This window comes from Hibiscus syriacus, unplaced genomic scaffold (assembly GCF_006381635.1).
Source record: "Hibiscus syriacus cultivar Baekdansim isolate YM2019G1 unplaced genomic scaffold, ASM638163v2 tig00111138_pilon, whole genome shotgun sequence".
In the NCBI taxonomy this organism is placed as follows: Eukaryota; Viridiplantae; Streptophyta; class Magnoliopsida; order Malvales; family Malvaceae; genus Hibiscus; species Hibiscus syriacus.
The window spans coordinates 137589-162120 of NW_024062995.1; the positions used below are offsets into that span (position 1 = coordinate 137589).

The 24532-nt window shown below is 37.3% G+C and overlaps 1 pseudogene; it reads left to right on the top strand.

The window, feature by feature from the left end:
* Positions 1 to 1267: 1267 nt before the first annotated feature.
* LOC120154642 lies at positions 1268 to 24532 on the top strand (annotated as a pseudogene).

Below are 24532 nucleotides of genomic sequence, written 5' to 3' on the forward strand. Positions count from 1 at the left end.
GATGTTAAGTCTCAATTGATCTAATGGTGCTTGAACAAATATAACACAAAAGTTGAAGTTGTCAAAGACTTGATGGTGATGCTTTAATGAATATTTGACTATGTGAGAATAAAAGTTATTGAAGACTACTAATATTTTGATAGACTACTAAACTATCATTTTTGGTCTATTTTAGTACCTAAAATTTAATGTTTTAAAACCATACCCAAAGTAAGTATTTCTTTCATTTTAGTGTCATCGTTCAAAATTTAACGTTAAGTTTAACTTTTTTTTGAAAGTTACAAGTACTAAAATGGATCAAAACTAATAGTTTAGGTACTAATCACGTTAAGTTTTTAATGAAAGGGTACTAAATGAAACAAAAATTAAACATTAGGTATAATTTTGAAAAAATTGAAAATTTGGGTACTAAAATGGGTCAAAATTGATAGTTTATGTACTAAATACGTAGTTTACCTGAAATTTTATTGTAATTATAATTATTAAAAATTATTTAATGATTAAGTTTCTCAAGGTAAGGATTCTTGATGATCAAGTTTTTTTTTAATATAGGGTATGTCTTAATCTTTAGAATAATGAAATGGAATTATTTTGGAGAAATTTATCCCTTTTGTTATCAGTGTATTTTGGGTGTAGATTACATAGACAAGTTTTGCAGAGATGATGATTAATCTAGGGTAAGTACAAGACAATATTTGTTCAAAGATAAGTACAAGGCAATATATGTTTAAAGATAACTCTCAATCACTTGACATTGAACGCTCATACTCCTGACATTTCTGATTCTCGAACCCGATATCTTGGCTTTTTTTGTGCTTGAAACCGGCCGGAACCTCAAGGAATAGTAACAATTCATTTACTATCAAGGTATAATCATTGATATTCTTTCTATTAATTTACCTATTGATATTACCACTAGTGAAATTAGTAAAAATAGAAAAGGGGGGATTTGACTTTAATTTGAACTTAAAGTAAGTATAAGTGACCTGGTACGTTGATCATTAAATCTAGTTTTTCATTTGGACGGAGATCTTGTTTCGTTTTCTTAAGAAAAGTCAGCTACATTTCGTTAATCCTACGTTGAGGGATCGCTGGGAAATATACAAGGGGCGACAGCCGAAAACCATCTTCAGCCCTCCTGCCTCGGTGCCTTATATGACCTAATCAAATCCTCATGCAACAAATATCAGCTCAAACCCTATATCTCAATATCCATCAACACCTACATACATACACTCATTTTTCTGCAGAAAATTAAGCTCTGATAATGGCTCACTCCAGTTCAGCTGCAAGCAAGATACCCGTCATTAATGTTTTCGATGAGAACTCAAAGCTTGGTAGTGAGGCTTGGATCTCCAAATGCATGGACGTTCGAGCTGCGTTCGAAAATACGGGTGCTTCTTGGCAACGTACGACAAAGTTTCTTCACAGCTAGAGGATGATGTCTTCTTCTCTCTGCAACAATTGTTCAATCTTTCTACAATGATTAAGGTTCAGAACACTTTTTATGAACCTTATTTCGGTTACTTCAAACACCCTTGCATCCCTCTCTCTGAAAGCATGGGCATTGATAACCCCACCATTCTTGAAGGAGCTCAAAGTTTCACCAATCTTATGTGGCCTAACCTCAACAAAACTTTCTGGTATACACACTTGACACACTCAATCTCATATATATATATAGTCCATTTCGAAACCCTATATTTTGAGCATGATTTACTAACCCTTTTTTTTGGAAATGTTTGATCAGTGAAAGCATACATGCGTACTCGAGCTGGTGTCGGAGCTGGATCGAATGGTGAAAGGAATGATGTTTGAAAGCTATGGTGTCGGGAAGTACTATGGTTCCCACATTAAAGCTACAGATTATCTTCTTCGACTCATCAACTATAGGGTTGAAGAGTGTTTTATTTGGTTAATATTTTTTTATTAATTAAACATTGTTATCTCCTTTTATAATGATAATTTGGGTTGTTTTGATTCGAATTTGTGCATGACTCTATTTTTCAGGAAATAACAATTAAAAGGCAAATTAAACAAATTTTCCTACATATTTGGGAAAAGTCGACACCAACTCAAATTCAAAGGTCGATCTAAGTACAAACTCTAATTAAATATTCCAAGTAGCAATATCAAAGGAGGAAAGCAAGGCGAACCATAATTCTTTAGGAATTTAAAAGTTGTAATTGAATTCAAACATTTGAGATTTTATTATTTTATTAGGAATTTAGTTTGCATATAATTTTTATTTAGGATTTTTAATATTTATTAATTAAGATTTTTAGTTTGTTAGAATTAAGAGTTTGAATATTTTAAGAGTTAGTATTTTATTTTCATTAAATTAACTCAAGACTATAAATACCCCTAGGGGTGAAGTTTGTGGGAGGTACAAGTTTAAAATACAGTATATAATTAGTTCTGGCCTTTTCTTTGTTTTAATTTATTTCAATAAAATTATTTTTCTTCTCCGTCTACTTTCTTTCTACAGACCAAGCGTGATTTCTATCATGCTTGACTAAACTTTTCGTTAGCTGATAGTTGAGAGACAACTCAATCCAGTCTCGTGAGAATAAAAAAGGTACGTTGATAGAGCACATTGGTTTGTTCGACGTTGTGATCTACAGTTGAGGAGAAGAATCTTCTTGTACCAAATTCAATTCCCTAATAACAATCTTAGCGGCAGTCCGCTAAGGGCAATCAAGATCGGGTTCGATTCTCATTGAGACACTATGATCTGAGCACGGGCTTTTCCAGTTCAAAACCATCATTGGCATTAATATCGATAGTCGATATTAATCCAAACAAGGGCTAATTTTCAAGCATTACCTTTGGAAATCAGTTCACAAGAGAGAAGAGCAAGTTACAAGGGTTGGGCCTTTTAGATTGTAATCGGAAAGTATCCGAAGAAAAATCTATTTCAGTGATCAAGACAGATTCAGGCGAAGCGAATATGGAGGCTATTTCTCATCTTTATTATTCTTTTACAATTTTCTTTTCTCAATTTTTCTTATTTTTTGCATCTTAGTTTTACTTTAATTTTATTTTACTCGTTTACTTTAAAACCATCTTTCTTTTTAATTTACTTGTTTTACAGTTTTCTTGGTTCAAGATCAAATCAAATTAGAATTAGAAATTTTCGAATCCCTGTGAACCGACACCCTTTTTCTCTATATTAATTTCTTAGCATAATTATCCATGAAAAATGCTTTTCAAATTGGTGTCGTTGTCGAGTATCACTGCAAAAATATTAATTAAAATTTGTTTTGATTTATGACAAGGAAAAATCCACGCGAACTAGTTAATTAGGTACCTGAGATCGAAGTACTAGCCCAAAGAATACGTTCACATACGCTACAAGAAAGGAGACAACAATCACAACAATCTGAATCCAATCTAGAACCTAATATGGAGACACCCTTTGATGTCAAAACCTTCTCTGACACTGAAGAAGACTTTGAGAAACCAATTCCAATGGATCAACAAACAATCCAATAATTAGCTGCGACACTTGCCAAACAACAACCGTTATGCATCACATTCCCTCATGGAGAAACACTGTTTGAGCTGAAAACGAGTTTAACTTATCTTCTACATACTTACTGTGGACTGCCCAACGAAAGTCCTCACAAGCATCTTACTGAGTTTCATCTAGTTTGCTCTAGCATGAAACCATAGGGAGTATCTGATAATCAATTTAAACTCCGTGCTTTCCCTTTTCCTTTAGCTGACTCGACCAAAGATTGGTTATATTATTTACCTCCTAATTATGTTAATACATGGGCTAATATGACTCATCTTTTTCTTGACAGGTTTTCCCTGTAGCAAAAGTGATTGAATTAAGAAGAAAAGTCTTAGGAGTACAACAAATAAATGGGTAATCGTTATACGACTACTAGGAACAATTCAAGAAACTTTGTGCAAGATGCCCACAACATGGACTGTCAGAACAAACACTTCTTCAATAATTTTATGAAGGATTACTTTTGGAGATGAAGATGATTGAAGCAGCTAACGGAGGAGTACTTGTTAATATGACTCCACTAGCGGTCAAAAATCTAATTTTAACTATGTCTGCTAACTCTCAACAATTTGGCTCTGCAAGTGAACCCACTCGACATGTTCACGAGATAAGTACAATTTCCTTGGAAAATAAAATTGATAAATTGGTTGATATTGTTCAAACTCTTTTTTTAAGGAAAAATGACTACAACTAGACTTTGTAGAATATGCACAATGTCAGACCATCCCACAGATTGATGTCTGATGTTACAAGAAGACTCTACAGCACAAGTCAACACAGTTAGAAATTTTTTTGGGACCTCCCCATGGACAATACAACCCTAACATAAATACGTATAATCCAAGGTGAAAGAACCATCCGAACTTCACTTATGTGCAAAACCAAAAGCTCCTCAATAACCATATTAACCGAGTCCACCTCAACAATAGTAGTAGAAACTAACAAAGTCTTCACTCGAGTCCATTGTAGAGAGCTTGGCATTATCTCTAGAAAAATTTCAAAACCAAACTGAAGTACATCTACAGGAAATAGATAAACAAATAAGTCAACTGGCTCAGACTGTGTGATGAATGGAATTGCAGGGAAAATGGTTTATCTTAAACCGAGGAAAACCCATGAGAGAACATTAGTGCCATCACCCTTCGAAGTGACGTTGTGATCATGCTAATCCCTAAAGAATCCGTTGCAAATTCCAAAGAAAAAGAAAAACCGAGATCCTAGAAGGATCAAGAAGGAGTTGAAGTAGAAGATGAAGATGAAGAAAAAGAAAAGAAAGAAAAATCTCAAGAAAAATGAAGCTAACACCCAAAAAAAAGAAATATTTAAAATCAACGTCTCTTGTAATCTCTTCTTATGCCACGCCACCTCTTTTTCCCTCCAAGTTAGTAAAACGCAAAAAACGAGACTAGGGAAAGGAAATTCTTGATGTTTTCAAAAAAATAGAGATTAATATACCGCTTCTTGAAGTAATCCGAAAAGTACCAAAATACACTAGATTTCTAAAAGATCTTTGCACAAATAAAATGAGACTTACCGGCACTAGAAAGGTAAATTTAGGTGAAAACGTCTCAGTTTTTGTTCAACGTATACTTCCAATGAAATTAAAAGACCAAGGTATGTTCACTATCCCTTGTAAAATCGACAAGGTAGGAATTAAACGTGCTATGTGTGACCTTGGTGCTTCAATTAAAGTTATGCCTTTATTTGTTTACAACTCACTTTCTACTGAGCCTTTGAAGGAAACTAGAGTAACGATTCAGCTAGCTGATAGATTCGTCATTTATCCCAAAAAACTTCTTGAAAACGTTCTTGTTAAGGTAAATGAATTATTATTTTTTTCAGACGATCGAACTAATTTTTCTTCCGAGATCCTTCTTGGTCACCCATTCTTAAGCACTGCACATACAAAAATCAACGTTAATAGTGGAATTGTTACTATGGAATTCGATGGTGAGGTTGTAAAATTTGATGTTTACAAAGCGATGAAACATCCAGATAATGTTGCAAGCATTAATTTTATTGATGTTATTGAACCTTTGGTGGATGATTTTATTGAGACTGACTTATCCGATGATTTGTATAGGGAAATAGAAAACTACGATGAAGAAATCAGGGAGCTAGAAAAAATATTTTCTATACAATCTGATTTACGCCTAACCCCGAGTAAATCTAAACTTTTACTTCAATTTTACAGGCACCATAGATTGAACTTAAACAATTATCGGGATCATCTCAAATATACATTCCTAGGAGAAAATGCCACCCTCCCGGTAATTATCTCAAATAAGCTTTCAAAGGAGGAGGAAGAAGACTTGGTGACAGTTTTACACGCACATTAGGAGGCAATCAATTGGACTATAAATGACATCAAAGGACTCAATCCATCGACATGCATGCATAAGATTAAAATTGAAGTAGCCGTAAAACCATCTCGAGAATGACGAAGGCATTTAAATCCTCCAATAATGGAGGTAGTGAGGAAATAAATTCAAAAACTTTTAGAAGCCAATATCATCTATTTGATATCCGATAGTAATTGGTTAATCCCATTCCATGTGGTTCCTAAGAAAACTGAAGTTCCCGCTTCCTTTTATTGATCAAATGATTGAACGATTAGCTAGTAAATCTCACTATTGTTGTCTAGATGGTTTTCAGGATTTTTTCAGATTCTAGTCACACCGAAGGATCAAGAGAAAACAATGTTTACATGTCCTTTTGGTACCTTCGCTTATTGGCAAATGTCGTTTGGCCTATGTAATGCACTATGTACATTCCAGAGATGCATGCTTAGTATCTTTTCTGATTATGTAGAAAAACGAATTGAAGTTTTCATGGGTGACTTTACGGTATACGATAATTCCTTTTATGAGTGTCTCTTGAATTTAACTAATGTGTTAAAATGATACCTTGAATATAACCTTGTGCTTAATTATGAAAAATGTCATTTTATAGTTGATAAAGGTTTAATTCTTGGTCACATTGTTTATATTGATGGAATTTTGATTGATAAAAAATGATATTATTTGCTCACTCCCATACCCCAAAACTGTGAGGGAAGTTTGTTCTTTTCTTGGACATGCATGATTTTATCGAATGGTTATAAAAAAAATTCCAAGATAGTGTAACTGTTTTGTATGCTTCTGCAAAAGGATATATCTTTTGAATTCGATGATGAATGCAAAGAAAGGTCACAACATCCTCAATAAAAAACTTATTTCGACACCCATAATCATGCTCAGACAAAAGATCGACAAAGAACCCCAGGTCATTGCCTATGTGTCTAAGACACTGGACACAACTCAACAGAATTATTCAACCATTGAAAAAGAACTATTTGCTGTCAATTTTACTTTGGATAAATTTTGTTCTTATCTTCTCGGTACTATTATTACTATTTATTCTGATCATGCAGCTTTGAAATATTTACTAAGCAAGAAAGAGGCAAAACCACACTTAATCTGATGGTTTTTACTCTTAAAAGAGTTTAATCTTCAGATTAAAGACAAGAAATGATGTGAAAATTTAGTCGTAGATCACCTAAGTCGATTCCCCACCTCTAATGTCGATGAACGAATTCAGGAAAAATTCCCTGAGGAAAAATTATTTTTGGCTCAGACAAATATACCGTGGTATAAAGATATTGTTAATTACTTAGCCATGGGTGTTCTTTCATTTGATATAAATCGTTCTAAAGTAAACTGTATCAAATGAGAGTTTCCATTTTATATATGGGATGATCCATACCTTTGGAAATATTGCTCAGATCAGGTAATTCGACGGTATGTTGACAAAAACAAGGTAAATTTTATCCTTAAATTTTGTCATTCTTATTCTTGCGGATGACACTTTGGACCAAAAAGAATTGCACATAAAATTCTTGAATGTGGATTTCACTGGCCTAAAATTTTTCATGATACATATATATTCTGTCAATCTTGTGAAAATGTCAGCTCGCATGTAATTTAAGTTGACATAATGAGATGCCTCTTAATCCGATACACGTTTGTGAAATATTTATTGTATGGGGCATCGATTACATGGGTCCATTTATTTTATCTCACAGGAATTATTACATAATTCTAGATGTTGATTAAGTTTAAAATGGGTATAAGCTAAAGCTACTCGTAATAATAATGCTAGAAATACCTCTAAATTTTTGAAGAATTCTATTATTTTTAGATTTGAAACCCAAGGGTGATAATTAGTGATCGAGGAACATATTTTATCAATCGCATCATCAATGCATTAATGAAGAAATATGGAGTCACCCAACGAAACTCCATGGCTTATCATCCTCAAACTAATGGACAATAAGAAGTTTAAAACCGATAAATTAAATTAATTCTTGAGAAGATTGTGAAACTGAACAGAAAAGATTGGAGTTTGAAACTTAACGATGCCTTATGGGCATATCAAACTGCTTACAAAGATCCCATTGGCATGTCTCCATATCACCTAGTCTATGATAAACCTTGTCATTTACCAATTGAATTGGAACATAAAGCTTACTGGGCAGTTAAAGAATGCAATATGGAGATGGATGCAATCGTTGAAGCACGAAAGTACACATTCAAGAACTTGAATAAATTCATCGCAATGCTTACGATATTGCTCAGATTTACAAAGATAAAACTAAAGATTTTCATGATCGTCGAATTTCATTTAAAACTTTTAATATCAGTCAGAAAGTCTTACTGTTTAATTCTAAATTGAAATTTTTGTAGAAAAATTACGAACGAAGTGGTCAAGACCTTATATTGTGACTCAAGTATTTCCCCATGGCGCAGTTAAAATTCAAGTTGATTTAGAAACTTGTTTCAAAATAAATGGTCAGTGATTAAATCCATATTACGAGAACAATCAAGCATGTGTGATCAAGGAAATAATTTTAGAAGAAGATGTAGTATGAATCAAGTCATCGAGCTAAACGACATTAAACAAAGTTCTTGATGGGAGGCAACTGTCCGCTGTTTGTGAGTACTAAATATGAGTGCGGATATATGTGCAAGTATACACAGTCGAACAAGTAATACAGTGATAAGTGAGTATCGTCTCCATAGGGATTGGGGAAATCAAATAAGTTTTTAAAGGCATTTTACTTTGTCACCCAAGTAAAGTTAGTGATGGTATGCACAAATGAGAATGTTGTGGCAAAATGAAATAGATGGTGTGAAAATGGAATGGTGGTAGTATGAAAGCAAATGGATATGTTGTGGCAAAATAGATTGTGTTAAGTGCAAACAATTGGAAATGTCAAGGCAAAAAGAAATGTAAATATACAATTTGATTAATATGACTTTATTTTTCTCACACAACAAGCAACTTTGGGAATGATTGGTAGGACTCACTCTGGAACACCTAAGTTTACATCTCTGAATGGTATTCCTTCTATGCCTAGTCTGCTCGACAGAGTCTACTGAGGTGCCCTATGGTATCTTAGTAAGGGACTCAATAGATTGATGATTCCCTGGAAAAACCGATTGGCGTAAACCCATGCAGTGATCCTATTGGTCCAGATAACAGGATATGTCTCGGTAATACCTTTTTGTGGTAGCATTAACATCTAACCTATCGTTCATGTACAAATCCTTTTAGTCGAATGAAATCATAGCCTTATCTCTAAGGTGGATTAGGCCTAGTTACTACCTAGAACCCCTTGTTTATGTAGTTCCTCCCTAGTTTCTCTCGAACACTAAGGATGTTTTATCTCGGTATTCTCTCGAACCCAAAGAATCTTCTAATGAATGACAACTCTCGTAGCTCCTACAACCTTAAGGAACTAAGTCTCATAAACAAAATAGAATATAGCATATAAAAACAACCATTCATTGAAATAAAACTTAAACATCCAAGTGAGCTCCCACTAAATAGGCTTAGTTCATGGTGGGGTTCGAAATAAACAAGCACAAAGCAAGTTTCATCCGTTCCTTACAACCCAATAACAAAATATGAAAGCAAAGAACTAAAGGAAGGAGAAAAAGCCTTCGACGTGCACTGCCGGAGCTTCCCTCGGCCACCACAAACTGCCCCCAACGAACTAGTGCCTCTCGAACGCCTTGAATGCCACTCACTCAGGCTTGTCAAGGAGAAATGCCACGGTAAGTAGGATTGACGGAGAAAGGTGAGACCTTCTCTCTCTAACTTTTAAGCTCAAATCAACGTGGAACCAAAGTCTATAACATTGTGGCTTCAACCTCTATTTATAGGGGAAAATTAACCCTAGGACTTGGTGTTTAAAATCCTAGGAAACCCCAAAACCATGGTTAAATTGCTTGGGAGTCGGGCAGAGCTGGCTATGATCTAGCCTGGGTTGCTGGCTGAGTACCATGCATGATCCCGCTGAAGAGGCCAGAGTACAAACAAGATCTTCAGAGCATGTGGCGTCATTAGCAGGACCGGTTGTAGCAGTGTTGATCCCTCTAGGCAGATCTTCGAGGCAGATTTCTCGGGTAGAGATCTGGGAGAGTAGGAGACAGTTGGTTCAAAAATATGTTCTTTCACTTTGTTCGCTCTCAAAATGCTAGTCCAACGTGGCATTTTCATTCTGCTCAGCAGTCTTAACATGCCACGGCATTTCCTTTCATCTTTTCCTTGCTCTCAATTCATGCACATCATCAAACAAGCACATTTCCCATAAGGCTACACCGCTTTTAAAAAAATAAAATGCCACCGCAAACCAAATTCCACTACATGCAACTAAATGCTTCTAAATGCATCTACATGGTCCTAAATGAGCTCTTAGAAATTCAATAACTTAAGTGAAAAGGTCCCAAAATGTGACCTTTTACGGAGTTATCACACCCCAAAACTTAAGCTATTGTTTGTTTTCAAGCAAAGGATAGTAATAAGCAAAAAAAATACCATGAAAGTTCAGAAGCATAATAGTTTTATGGAATAAAATTTCAGCCCTCAGCACATATGGCTTCAACATGCTAGACTAGGTCGAGAAATCTAGTATTGTTCCCTAGAACAAGATTCTTTGTGTAGGTGTGTGCGTGTTTGTATCCAATCCATGCTTAACAAACTTAAAAATTTTCTAAGCAAGTTTTTTTAATTTACCATGATATTTACAAATTTTTACTCCCACCTTGTTTTCTTTACTTTAATTCTACTACGAGGGGAGTCAACTCATCACTTTACCATCCCACACTCTAGGTGAAAGGGAGCATACCTTTCACCCCCGAGCTAGTCAGGTAGAGTCATCCCGTGACATCTTTTATTCACTCATATGCCATGGCACAACATATAAGAATTCTCTTATAAAAAATTTCTAAGTTTCTCAAGCATAGAAAACATACAATGGTGTATTCAAGGATTTTAAAGAAGCAAGTCCTAGAGTTGGCTCTATCATCCTCAACCAGTCATGTACATTCTATCATATCCATCAATATTCATCATCATCGGGCATCCTTAACAAATTGTAGAAAACTATTCAAACATTTACTAATGTCATGGCATATTTAATTTACTAATATTATCATGTAATGATGCGAGAACCCTACTTCCCCCAAACTTGAGAGAAGCATTATCCTCAATGCTTACTAAAACTAGGGAAAATGAAACTACATGCATTGAATACAATGCAATGCAATGTACCTTGTCTTCATGCGGGTGGTGTGCAGCAGTCCGCGACGAGTGTGCTTTCTTAATTTTGTGGGGCTGGAGTGTTCGGAGTCAGAAGAGGGTGCAGCAGGAGGAGTACTGGGACAGTTGAGATTTGGGACTCCTCGCGCTGAGATGCCTTCTTCAGGCGGCGTCGGCTCCTACGCAAAGGAGTTTTCCGTGGCATCTCAGATTATGTCTCCTCCATTGACTCGGTGGGCTACAGTACTTCAGGGTGCTCTTCTTCCATTGGTGCGGCAGGTTGCGGTATATCAGTATGTTCCTCTGCTAGGGGTTCAACAAATTTTGGTGATTTGGGAACATGTACGAGTTGGGGGTTGGCTTCTCGATCTGCTGCTGGCGATACAGCATGGAAAGGTTCATGGTCAGTAAGCTCTGCTTCTGCGACGGGCTAAGTAACTTCTTCACTGGCTGATTGATGAGTGCATTCGGTGGCAGGATGGGGCGCATCTGCGGATGCCTTGGTATTTTTATTTGGAGGCACGAGTGTTTCAGGGAAGACATGAATGGTGAAATTCACATGTGGGAGAAACTCCAAGAAGGCGTTAGTGAGATGTCGGAACTTGGCGTAGGCGAAGTATGTCATCATTTTGTCGGACAGCTGCCCGACTTGCTCTTGAGTACGCTGAATGGCCTATTCCAAGGCATCTGGTTTTTCCCTGGCATGTGGAGATGCTATAGCGCGAGATGTGGTCGCCACTTTTTCCTTCCATTTGGCTTTCTTCAAACCCAACAACATAGGGATTTTTGCCTTGGTAATTCCAGCAATACCCGGTAAAATCTCGTCAAACTGTTCTTCAAGCATATTCTTTTTACAGCGTAAAGCTGTGATGAGATTCAAAAATACCAGGGCACTTGCAGGTCGCTTCAGGCATAAATGAGCCTGCTCCACAATGATTTTCCCTACATCGATGGCTCGCCCAAAGATGATTGAGTGCAATAGAAGCATTCGCTGGCAGGAAATAGTAGTGTTGTGGGAAGTGGGTAGAAGCTTGTGCTTAATAAAGTGGTTCCACAAATTTACTTGCGGTAGAAACCGCTCTCGGTCCACAGTCCTGTGGCTAAGTTGCTGGCCATTCCATTGGGTATCGAGAAGACAGAGGTCTTTCAGAATGCCTTGGTATATTTCATTATCTCTTCTTGTGCGAAAGTGGTATGGCAGTCTTTAGCAACCTGCAGTTTAAAGTAACGATTAATAGCAGTGGAAGTAAATCGAATAGAAATGCCACGAACCACAACGACATACTGGTTTGGCTCAATGTTGTTTGAGTAAAACTCCTTCACTAACGACGCATTGACATCACTCCTTAAGTCAGCCTCCTCCTCATTGGAGAAGAAAAACCCCAACTCAAAAAATACTCTTCAGTTTTTTATGGTTTAGAACCAGTCTCGGGCGGCATCATCCACGAAACATGGTGGAGAGATAGTAGTAGAGGCAAACGGACGAGTTCGTACCATGATTAAAGCAAAAAATAAATAAAGAGGAAGAAAACTTGAAGCTTGGTCGACTATGGAGGTTCGGTCACAAAGGAGGGAAGAAGAAGATGAAAGAAAGTAAAAAGTTAAAAGTGAAGTGAAAAGTAAAGAAGATAAGAACAAAAGAAAGATTTTTTGGGGGGGGTATTTAATTACTCGGTGGGGCATAGGCGAGAAAAAGACAAATGAAAAGTGAAAAATCTAACCCTAAAGGAAAATTAAAAATAAAAATGGTTTTCCCTCCCCTTTTGTTTTAATTGTCGCCCAAATTTCCTTTGCTTTAACCGTACGCCTCATGTACTAGCCAAGTGGGATATTCCTTGCAACAAAAATAAAATAAAAATTATTAATTAAAAAGATGATATACTAAAATAATGGCAAAGTAAAAATTATTCGCGCATATGAGTAAATTTAAAATGTCCTGGCATCCTCAAGATGATGGGCCAGTATCGACGTCACGCAAGAGAAACGCCGACTTGTCATGCAATGGTGGGACTCCTTGGTAAGCCTTCAGGTGCTGGTCATTGACTTTAAAGATGGACCCATCGTCTATGTTCTTGATATCAATAGCGTCATACGGATAAACATTGTGAACTTCAAATGGTCCCGACCACCGTGACTTCAGTTTGCCTGGGAAGAGTTTGTGTCTAGAGTTAAACAGAAGAACTTTCTGGCCCACATGAAAATGTCGTGGCAAAAGCGTTTTGTCATGCCACTTTTTGGTTTTTTCTTTGTAGAGCTTGGCATTTTCATATACTTGCGCTCGAAACTCTTCCATCTCGTTCAAATCGAGCAACCGTTTTTCCACAGCTAGTTGCGCGTCAAAGTTCAGTTTTTTGATCGCCCAGTATGCCTTATGTTCTAGCTCAACTGGCAGGTGGCAGGCTTTTCCATATACCATCTTGAAGGGCGACATTACCAGAGGAGTTTTGAATGTCGTCCAGTAGGCCCAGAGTGCTTTATCAAGTTTTGGGGACCAGTCTTTCCTTCGAGCGTTCACCACCTTCTCGAGGATTTGCTTGATTTCTCGGTTGGACACTTCAACTTGCCCATTTTTTTGTGGGTAATATGCCGTGGTAATTTCATGTCACACTCCATACTTTTGTAATGCCTTGGCGATTAGCTTGTTATCAAAGTGGGTACCCTCATCACTGATAATAGCCCTTGGTACTCCAAATCGAGTGAAGATGTTCTTGTGAAGAAACTTGAGCATCGTCTTCGAGTCGTTCCTTGGTGTGGCAATCGCTTCAACCCATTTAGATACATAGTCCACCGCAAGCAAGATATATAAGTCTCCAAAAGAATATAGGAATGGTCCCATGAAATCATTTCCCCAAACATCAAAAAGTTTTATCTCCAAAATATTTTGCATTGGTATTTCATGTCGTCAGAAAATGTTTCCAGTGTGCTGACATCTGTCGCATGCTTTGAAAAATTCATGGGCATCCTTAAACAGTGATGGTGAGTAGAAGCCTGATTGGAAGACCTTTGCAGCAGTCCTCACACCTCCAAAATGCCCTCCACAGGGTATTGTGTGGCAATGGTGTAAGATCTTTCGGTGTTCCTCTTCGGGGACACATCGTCGAATCATTTGATCGGCACATTACTTGAACAAGTATGGCTCGTCCCAAAAATAGAACTTGGCATTATGCATAAACTTATTCTTTCCCTGGCTGCTCAATTCATAAGGAAAAACACCACTAACAAGAAAATTAACAAGGCCAGCGTACCACAGAATTACCGTGGCATATAAAATTTTCTCGTCAGGGAATTCTTCTTTAATATAAAAAATGTCATGGCATTCTGAAATGCTTTGTAGCCTAGATAAATGGTCTGTAACCTGGGTTTTAGTACATTTCCTATCAATTACCTCTAAGTCGAACTCTTGCAGTAGTAATATCCACTTAATAAGTCTAGGCTTGGCATCTTTTTTGTTCACTAAGTATTTTATAGCTGCGTGATCGGTGTGAACTATGACTTTGGTGCCTATCAAGTATGGCCTAAACTTGTCAAATGCAAATACCACTGTAAGTAATTCTTTCTCAGTGGTAGTATAATTAAATTGTGCCTCATTCAAGGTACGACTAGCATAATATATAACATGAAAAAAAATTACCTCTACATTGCCCAAGCACAGCTCCCACGGCAAAATCACTTGCATCACACATTAATTCGAACGGTGCTGTCCAATATGGGGGAACCACGATCGATACAGAGATAAGTCTTTGCTTCAGCTCTTTGAATGCACCATGGCATTTCTGATCGAGCACGAATGATTGGTTCTATTGTAGCAAGGTGCATAAGAGGTTGGATATTGTGGAGAAGTCCTTGATGAATCGTCTATAAAATCCAGCATGTCCAAGGAAACTTTGAATGCCCTTGACAGAAGTTGTGGGGTAGCTTCTTGATCACTTTGATCTTGGCCTTGTCTACCTCAATGCCCTTTGCAGGAATTTTATGGCCTAGAACAGTGCCTTCGGTCACCATGAAGTGGCATTTTCCCAGTTCAGCACGAGATCATCCTCCTCGCATCGCTTCGGTACCTTCGCCAAATTGCCGAGGCATTTTTGAAAGTCATCTCCAGAAACAGAAAAATCATCCATGAAAATTTCCAGAAAATCCTCAACCATGTCAAAAAATATGGCATGCATGCAGAGCTGAAAAGTTGTTGGGGCATTACAGAGTCCAAAAGGCATTCTTCGAAAAGTATAAGTTCCATAGGGACACGTGAATGTTGTCTTCTCTTGGTCCTCCGGTGCGATGGTAATTTGGTTATACCCTGAGTATCCGTCCAAGAAACAATAAAATACCTTTCCAGTAAGTCGATCCAGTATTTGATCGATGAACGACAAGAGGAAATGATCCTTCTTGGTGGCCTTGTTGAGCTTGCGGTAGTCTATGCAGATTCGCCACTCGGTGACTGTGCGTCTAGGTAACAATTCATTGTCTTCACTCATCACCATGGTCGTGCCTCCCTTCTTCGGCACACATTGGACAGGACTCACCCAAGAACTATCTGAAATGGGGTAAATCACTCCAATGTCAAGCCATTTGAGAATCTCTTTTATCACAACTTGCTTCATGATTGTGTTTAATCTTCGTTGTGGCTCTATGGATTTGCCATGGCATTCTTCCAGCAGGATTTTGTGCATGCAAATTGTTGGACTTATTCCCTTTAGATCTGCCATCGTTCATCCTAACGCTCTCTTATGTTGTGACAAAATACTTAATAAACTAGATTCTTGGTTAGGAGTAAGGGCAGAGGAAATAATCACAGGCAAAGTTTCATTACCACCTAGATAAACACATTTAAGATGTTGTGGCAAATTCTTAAGTTATAAGGTAGGAGCATGTTGTAATGAGGGCTTAGGAGGGACAAACTCTTCAAAATTCAAAGGTTCAAAATGCGTACCTGGGCTAGCTTTGAGGAAGCTAGCATGTTGTTCCTCGGAAGAAAAATTATTAGGCTCTTAGGCCTTTAGGTCTTCAAGTAGCCTCTCATCAGGTCCCAGCTGAATAAAATTGTCCTGGCAAAATTGATCTGCTTCTTTTATGATTACTGTATCCACTTTTAAAATGCTCTGGCATTCTTTAGAATCATCCATGTACTAGAGAGATCAGAAGACATTTACAGTGACATGTTAATCAGCCACTCTCATAGTTAGCTTGCCCCTTTCGCAGTCGATGAGAATACGACCGGTAGCTAGAAAGGGTATCCCAAAATTATGGGTGTTATGGCGTCGGCCTCACAGTCCAGAATAAGAAAATCAATAGGAAAAATGAACTTGTCAACCCACACGATGACATCTTCAATTCGCCCTTCAGGACGTACATGTGAACGATCGGCTAATTACAAGATGGCATATGCTAGTCTCGCATTTCCTATCCTAAGCTTCACAAAAATTGACTTAGGCATCAAGTTTACACTTGAGCCAAGCTCACATAGTGCCTTCCCAATAAATTTGTCTCCTACCGAACATGGGATGATAAAACTGCCCGGATCATGTCTCTTTGGTGGTAGCTTGCTTAAGGAAGAGCAAAATTCTTTTGCCGTGGCAATTGTCTCGTACTGCTCAACCTTTCTCTTCTTGGTAACAATTTCCTTGAGGAATTTAGCATATGTAGGCATTTGTTCCATGGCTTCCAGAAAATGAACATTGATTTGAAGTTGACTCAGAATGTCAACAAACTTTCTGAATTGAAAATCCTAGTTATGCTTTTTCAGTCTTTGTGGAAAAGGAGGTGGGGGTCTGACTTCCTGTATTGATGGGTCTTAACAGAAGTTGCTTGGAATTTTCCCCCCTCATTCATTTTACTTGATGAACCCTCAGCCTTGTCCTCTTTCTCTGGTACTTCTTCCAGCACTTCTTGCTCAGCTTGCACGGTCTCTGAGGTTCAATTATCCTTCGGGCTTCCCCTAAACTTGTCTTCAATATTAATTTGTGTACCACTTCGGAGTGTTAGCACACTGCATTATTCTCTACCATGAGGTTTTGTGACTTCAGTGTCACTCGGCGAATGTTCTGGTCTGCGTTCTTGTAATGCAGCAGCAATTTGACCAACCTGACTCTTCAATGCCCTCAGCGACGAACTATGGCTCTGAAGCAGGGCACCTTGATTTTTTATGGAGGTCGAATGGTCTTGCAGCATTATCTTCGTTGTTGCTATGAACTCTTGCATTGTGGCTTCCAAATAACTAGTGGTAGATGAAGATGGTTCTCCTTATTGGAATTATGCCATAGCATATTTGATTGAAAACCCTAGGAGTCATTGAAATTCTGCTGCCAAGTTGGTTGATGTGGATTGTTGGTTCCTTGATTTCCCCATGAAAAGTTTGGATGTTGACGCCATCCAGGATTATATGTGTTAGAATAAGGGTTGTTGTTACCTCGGTTGAAGTTATCGACATAGTTGATGGATTCTTGATTGGTCGGGCAGTCACTCTCATTATGATTATCGTGGCATAATAAACATGCTGAATTGGCTGCCTTCACTTCTCTCACCTCACTCGGCCTTTGCAAATTCTTCAGCATATTGGAAATAGCAGCAAGTTGGGCGGACACCGAATCTTTATAATCTAGCTCGAAAGCTCCATGTGATTTACGCCCAAGTCCAAGCCTTGTAGATAGAAACTGATAATCGTTGGTGGCAATCTTATCCAGAATGTCAAATGCCTCTACTGTTGATTTGTTAATTAGTGTCCCATTTTCGAGGCATCTAGCATCATCCTCGTGGCGCATTAACTCTATTGTAGAGCATCACCACTTGTGTCCAATCTTGAAAACCATGATTCGAACATTTACGAAGCAATCCTTTGTATCAATCCCAGCACTCATACATCGACTCGTCATCAGCTTGACGAAATGAAGAAATGTCGTTCCTTAGTTGGGTGTTCATGTTCGGAGGATTATACCGCAGCAAAAGTTTTTTGCACAGATCCATCCACGACTCCATTGAACTCACTGGAACGCCACTTAACCAAGCCCTTGCTTGGTCATACAGGGAATATGGAAATAATTTTAACTTCAAAACATCTTCGTGCACTCCTTGTAGGCGAAATGAATCGCACACCTCTAAGAAGTTACGAATATGCTACTTGGAATCTTCATTTGGCATGCCCCAAACTGCCCTATAAAATTCAGCATATTGAATATGACAGGTTTGAGCTCGAAGTGGGCTGCCTGAATTTCTGGTGCCACTATTCCAGGATTTAAGTCATCTAAGATCGGATTTAAATGATCATGAATGGCACGAGGTCTGGTTGTATTTCCAGCATTTAGATTTACCTCAGTATTCTGATCTTCCTCGTGACCAATGCCTTGATTTCCGATTTGATACATGTTTGCACGTTGAGTTCACCTTCTTCTCCTAAAGAGCCTCTCGATCTCAGGTTCAACCGGTTCTAATGGCTCGTCAGGATTTCCTCTGGTCATATACCAAGAAAAATCTGAAGAAGATAAGAAAAATAAAAGGTAAAACTATATAAAAGAAATATAAACAAGTAAAATAAAAATGCTATGACAAAATAATTTAATTTCCAGTTGCCAATCCCCGGCAACGGTGCCAAAAACTTGTCCGTTGTTTGTGAGTACTAAATATGAGTGCAGATATATGTGCAAGTATACACAATCGAAAAAGTAATACAATGATAAGTGAGTATCGTCTCCACATGGATTGGGGGAAATCAAATAAGTTTGTCAAGGCACTTTACTTTGTCACCTAGGTTAAGTTAGTGATGGTATGCACAAATGAGAATGTTGTGGCAAAACGAAATGGATGGTGTGAAAATGGAATGGTGGTAGTATGGAAGCAAATGAATATGTCGTGGCAAAATGGATTGTGTTAAGTGCAAACAATTGGAAATGACAAGGAAAAAATGAAATGTAAATATACAATTTGATTAATATGACTTTGTTTTTCTCACACAACAGGCTACTTTGGGAATGAGTGGTAGGAGTCACTCTGGAACACCTAAGTTTACTTCTCCGAATGGTCTTCCTTCTATGTCTAGTCTGCTCAACAGAGTCTACTGAGGTGCCATATGTTATCTCTAGTAAGGGACTTGATAGATTGAAGATACCCTAGTAAAACAGATTGGCGTAAACCCCTGAAGTGATCCTATTGGTCCAGATAACATGATATATCTCGGCAATACCTTTTTGTGGCAGCATTAACATCTAACCTATCGTTCATGCATAACTCCTTTTAGTCGAATAAAATCCTAGCCATATCTCTAAGGTGGATTAGGCCTAGTTACTACCTAGAACCCCTTGTTTATGTAGTTCCTCCCTAGTTTCTCTCGAACACTAAGGATGTTTTATCTCGGTATTCTCTCGAACCCAAATAATCTCCTAAGGAATGGCTACTCTCATAGCTCCTACAACCTTAAGGCACTAAGTCTCATAAACAAAACAGAATATAACATAGAAAAGCAACCATTCATTGAAATAAAACTTAAACATCCAAGTGAGCTCCCACCAAATAGGTTTAGTTCATGGTGGGGTTCAAAATAAACAAGCACAAAGCAAGTTTCATCCGTTCCTTATAACCCAATAACAAAATATAAAAGCAAAGAACTAAGGGAATGAGAAAAAGCCTTCGACGTGCACTACCGAAGCTTCCCTCGACCACCACGAACTGCCCCCAGCGAACTAGCTCCTCTCGGACGCCTAGAACGCCACTCCATCATGCTTGTCAATGAGAAATGCCACGACAAGTAGGATTGACGGAGAAATGTGAGACCTTCTCTCTCTAACTTTTAAGCTCAAATCAACATGGAACCAAGGTCTCTAACATTTTGGCTTCTTCCTCTATTTATAGGGGAAAATTAACCCTAGGACTTGGTGTTTAAAATCCTAGAAAACCCCAAACCATAGTTAAACTACTTGAGAATCGGGCAGAGCTGGCTATGATCCAGCCTAGGTTGTTGACTGAGTACCAGGCATGATCTCACTGCAGAGGCCCAAGGACAGACAAGATCTGCAGAGCAGGCGGCGTCATCAGCAGGACCGGCTGTAGCAGCGCCGATCCCTCCAGGCGGATCTTCGAGGTAGATTTCTCGGGCAGAGATCTCGGAGAGTATGAGACAGTTGGCTCAAAAATATCTTCTTTTACTTTGTTCACTCTCGAAATGCCAGTCCAACGCGGCATTTTCATTCTTCTCAACAGTCTCAATATGTCACGGCATTTACTTTCCTCTTTTCCTTGCTCTTAATTCCTGCACATCATCAAACAAGCACCTTTCCCATAAGCAGGACCGCTTTTAAAAAAATAAAATGCCACGGCAAACCAAATTCCACCACATGCAACTAAATGCTTCTAAATGCATCTACATGGTCCTAAATGAGCTCTTATACATTCAATAACTTAAGTGAAAATGTCCCAAAATGTGACCTTTGACGGAGTTATCAGCAACCCATTATATTTTATTTTTATTCTGATTTTTTTTATTTTATGCATTCTTAATTATTTTCATATGAAGCAATTTTTTTAGGTACCCAAGCACCTTGATCAAGCTAAAGTTGAAGCAAAACAGGTGAATTAGAATTTCACAAGAAACAAAATGGCGCACATTAGCAAGTTGGTGTAGGTTAGCAATTATATATATATATAATTTTAAATCAAACCCCATTACTGCCGCCCCTACCCATAATTTTTTTCCTTTTCATCGATTATTATTATTATTATTCTTTTAAAACCTTTTTTAACCAAAATAACCTAAACCTTTTTAAACTCCTTTAAAGCTCCATTATTATTATTATTATTATTTTACTCATTATCTTTCTTTTAAAACACCTTAATCCACCAAAATTCTTTCTTTTATTTTAGTTCTCCTAGAAATAATTAAACATCTTCAACACAAACTCTTTTCCTCTCCTTATATAAACTCACTAATTTTTCTTAATCTCACAAATCAAATGAACTACTTCTCTTGTTTTCTTTAAAATCGTTAAAACCTTTTTCTTATTTTCCCCTCTTTTCTATCGTGCACCACCTCTCGCACGCCATCAATCGCAACCGCTTGTCAATCATCAAAAGTGTCACCGATCTGCGATGCTTGAACACGATGTGATTACTTACTGGAACACCTGATGCGCCTTTCACTATACCTCTTGGCACCACAATACCTTGAAACGAGTGTATCTTCCTCCGAAGACATGAGCCACCTTTGGCATCGATAGACAATGCATAACCGAACATGCAACATCAATTTAACGAAATTCACGATCGTCTCAACTCCCTTGAGTCTACTCTTGAAGAGATTCTCTCCTATCTTCGCCCGACTACCTCTAGCCAAAGTCGAGGCCGTCACTAAACACGGGGAATATCTTTATTTCTTCTCCTATGCTTTAATATACATATTGGGACAATATTCTTTAAGTGAGAGGGTAGAGAACATAGATAAAACCTACATCGAATTATCTCTCAATTATCTACATTCTTGAAATTGAGTTCCATTGATTAAATTGTTGAAATATCTTGTTATGAATTTTGAATATTGTTTTGTCTCATTAAATACCTTAGTAGTTTGTGATCACACTTTTATCGGATTTAAGGTGCATGATAGTAAAAATGGCATTCCTAGTATTTTTCCTAAAAAAATTTGCTTGATATTCCATGAATCCTTTAGTTGATATGTTTCTTGACTCGATACACATTACCCCTTCTTGTGAGATTAAAGTCTAAATGAACATATCTTCTTATTTTTGCTCATTTGTTTGATTGAGTATTCCAGATTAATTTTGACATTATAGAACTTGTGATTAAATGCATATCGAGACCACATGTTGAAACTTGATTCTTTAAAATAATTAGGGCTCTTAGGATTACCACTTCTCTACCCAAATGGCCTACGCTTTCATTTACATTCACTAGGGAACCAACTTTGAGCCATTACCTTTTTCTTTGTTTTTTTACGACATTACAAAACCTGAAGCCTTATTTATTTATTTTTTCTCCTATCTTGTTACCCTTGTCGAGACATGATATAGATTTCCTCCACGAACAAAAAAATTAAAAGAAGAAAGAAGAAGCAGTTTGAAAAAAAATCTGGATCAAGCAAAGAGTCGAACAAAAAATAGAAAAAAAAGAAAAAAAATTATTTGGTTACGCTTCCTTGAGTGTGTTTACTTTGTTGAATTTGTGGCTTGAACTAATATATTTTACATATCTTGTTTTGACCTTTGAACCCAATATTTCGTCCTTTCCCTACCTCAAACTAAGCCCCGTTACAACCTTGTTACCTTTGATTATATGTATCTTGTTCGAACAAGTGGTGGAGACTTGATTTTCTTTCAAGCCTTTGGTAATGTCCTTATAAATCCTGACTTTGAGAGATTTCTTTTACCCCAAACACTTTGAGTGATAATGAGTGATGCCTTGGCTTTTACTTAAAATTCTTGCTAGTTATGCCTATTTACTTAATTGTTACCTTGCTTCTGATACTCGATGTGATCATTAGCTTGTTTGGTTTTCCTTGGTACATTGTGAGATAAAAGATTAATGATTTGAGATTTTTACAATTCATTGAGGCATGCTTGAGGACAAGCATTGAATAAGTGAGGGGGAATTTGACGAGTGTTTTATTTGGTTAATATTTTTTATTAATTAAACATTGTTATATCCTTTTATAATGCTAATTTGGGTTGTTTTGATTGGAATTTCTGCATGACTCTATTTTTCAGGAAATAACAATTAAAAGGCAAATTAAACAAATTTTCCTACTTATTTGGGAAAAGTCGACACCAACTCAAATTCAAAGGTCGACCTAAGCACAAACTCTAATTAAATGTTCTAAGTAGCAATATCAAAGGAGGAAAGCAAGGCGAACCATAATTCTTTAGGAATTTAAAAGTTGTAATTGAATTCAAACATTTGAGATTTTATTATTTTATTAGGAATTTAGTTTGCATAGAATTTTTATTTAGGATTTTTAGTTTGTTAGAATTAAGAGTTTGAATATTTTAAGAGTTAGTATTTTATTTTCATTAGGTTAACTCAAGACTATAAATAACCCCTAGGGGTAAATCTTGAGGGAGGTACAAGTTTAGAATTCAGTATAAAACTAATTCTGGTTTTTTCTTTGTTTTAGTTTATTTCAATAAAATTATTTTTCTTCTCTATCTACTCTCTTTCTACACGCCAAGCATGATTTCTACCATGCTTGGCTAACTTTTTCGCTAGCTAATAGCTGAGCGAACAACTCAATCCAAGCTCGTGAGAATCGAAAGGTACGTAACATCTTCAGATTTCTTTCTTGATTTTTCTGCAAACAAGGAGAGGCAATTGACCTTTCTTCAACATCTTAATATCTTCAATCCAAGGAGTGTATATAGCACATTGGTTTGTTCAAAGTGGTGATCTACAGTTGGGGAGGAGAATCAGCTTGTAGCAAATTCAATTCCCTAAGAACAATCTTAGCGACAATCCGCTAAATGAAATCAAGATCGGGTTCGATTCTCATCGAGACACTATAAGTCGTGCACAAGCTTTTCCAATTCAAAACTAGCATTGGCATTAATATCGATAGTCGATATTAATCCAAACAAGGGCTAATTTTCAAGGATTGACTTTGAAAATCAGTTCACAAGAGAGAAGAGCAAGTTACAAGGGTTGGGCCTTGTAGACTATAACTGGCAAGTATCCGAAGTAAAACCTATTTTAGTGATCGAGACGGATTGAGGCGAAGCGAAGCTGGAAGCTATTTCTCATCTTTATTATTCCTTTACAATTTACTTTTCTTAATTTTCCTTATTGTTTGTATCTTATTTTTACTTTAATTTTATTTTACTTATTTACTTTAAAATCCCTCTTTCTTTTTAATTTACTTGTTTTACAGGCTTCTTGGTTCAAGATCAAATCGAATTAGAATTAGAAATTTCTGAATCCCTATGGACCGACACCTTTCTTCTCTATATTACTTTGTTAGCACAATTATTCCAGAAAAATTGATTATTTATTTGACAATTACGTCACTTGTCAAGGGTGCCCCATGAAGGTGAACTTGAGATTGACGCGTGTCCCGATCACACCGACAAGAGCTTCATGACCATTATTCACGATAATGAAGTTACAGGTCTACAGGTGAAAACTAAGGACGGTGATTGGATCAGTGTCGAGCCCTCCGGTTCCACGTTCCTTGTCATGGCTGGCGATGCATTCTTGGCATGCAGTAATGGAAGAATACATTCTCCGATCCATCGTGTGATCGCGACGGAAGCCGAAAAGGAAAAATATAGCCTTGCGTTCTTCTCTTTTAGTGGGGAGATTATACAAACGCCCAAGGAGCTTGTTGATGAGGCTTATTCGCTGTTGCTTAAGCCTTTTCATAATATGGACTTGCTTCGACTCTTTTCCCTTGACGATGTTCAGAAATATATCGATTTTATTTCCCAAGCCAAATGCAGAGCATGA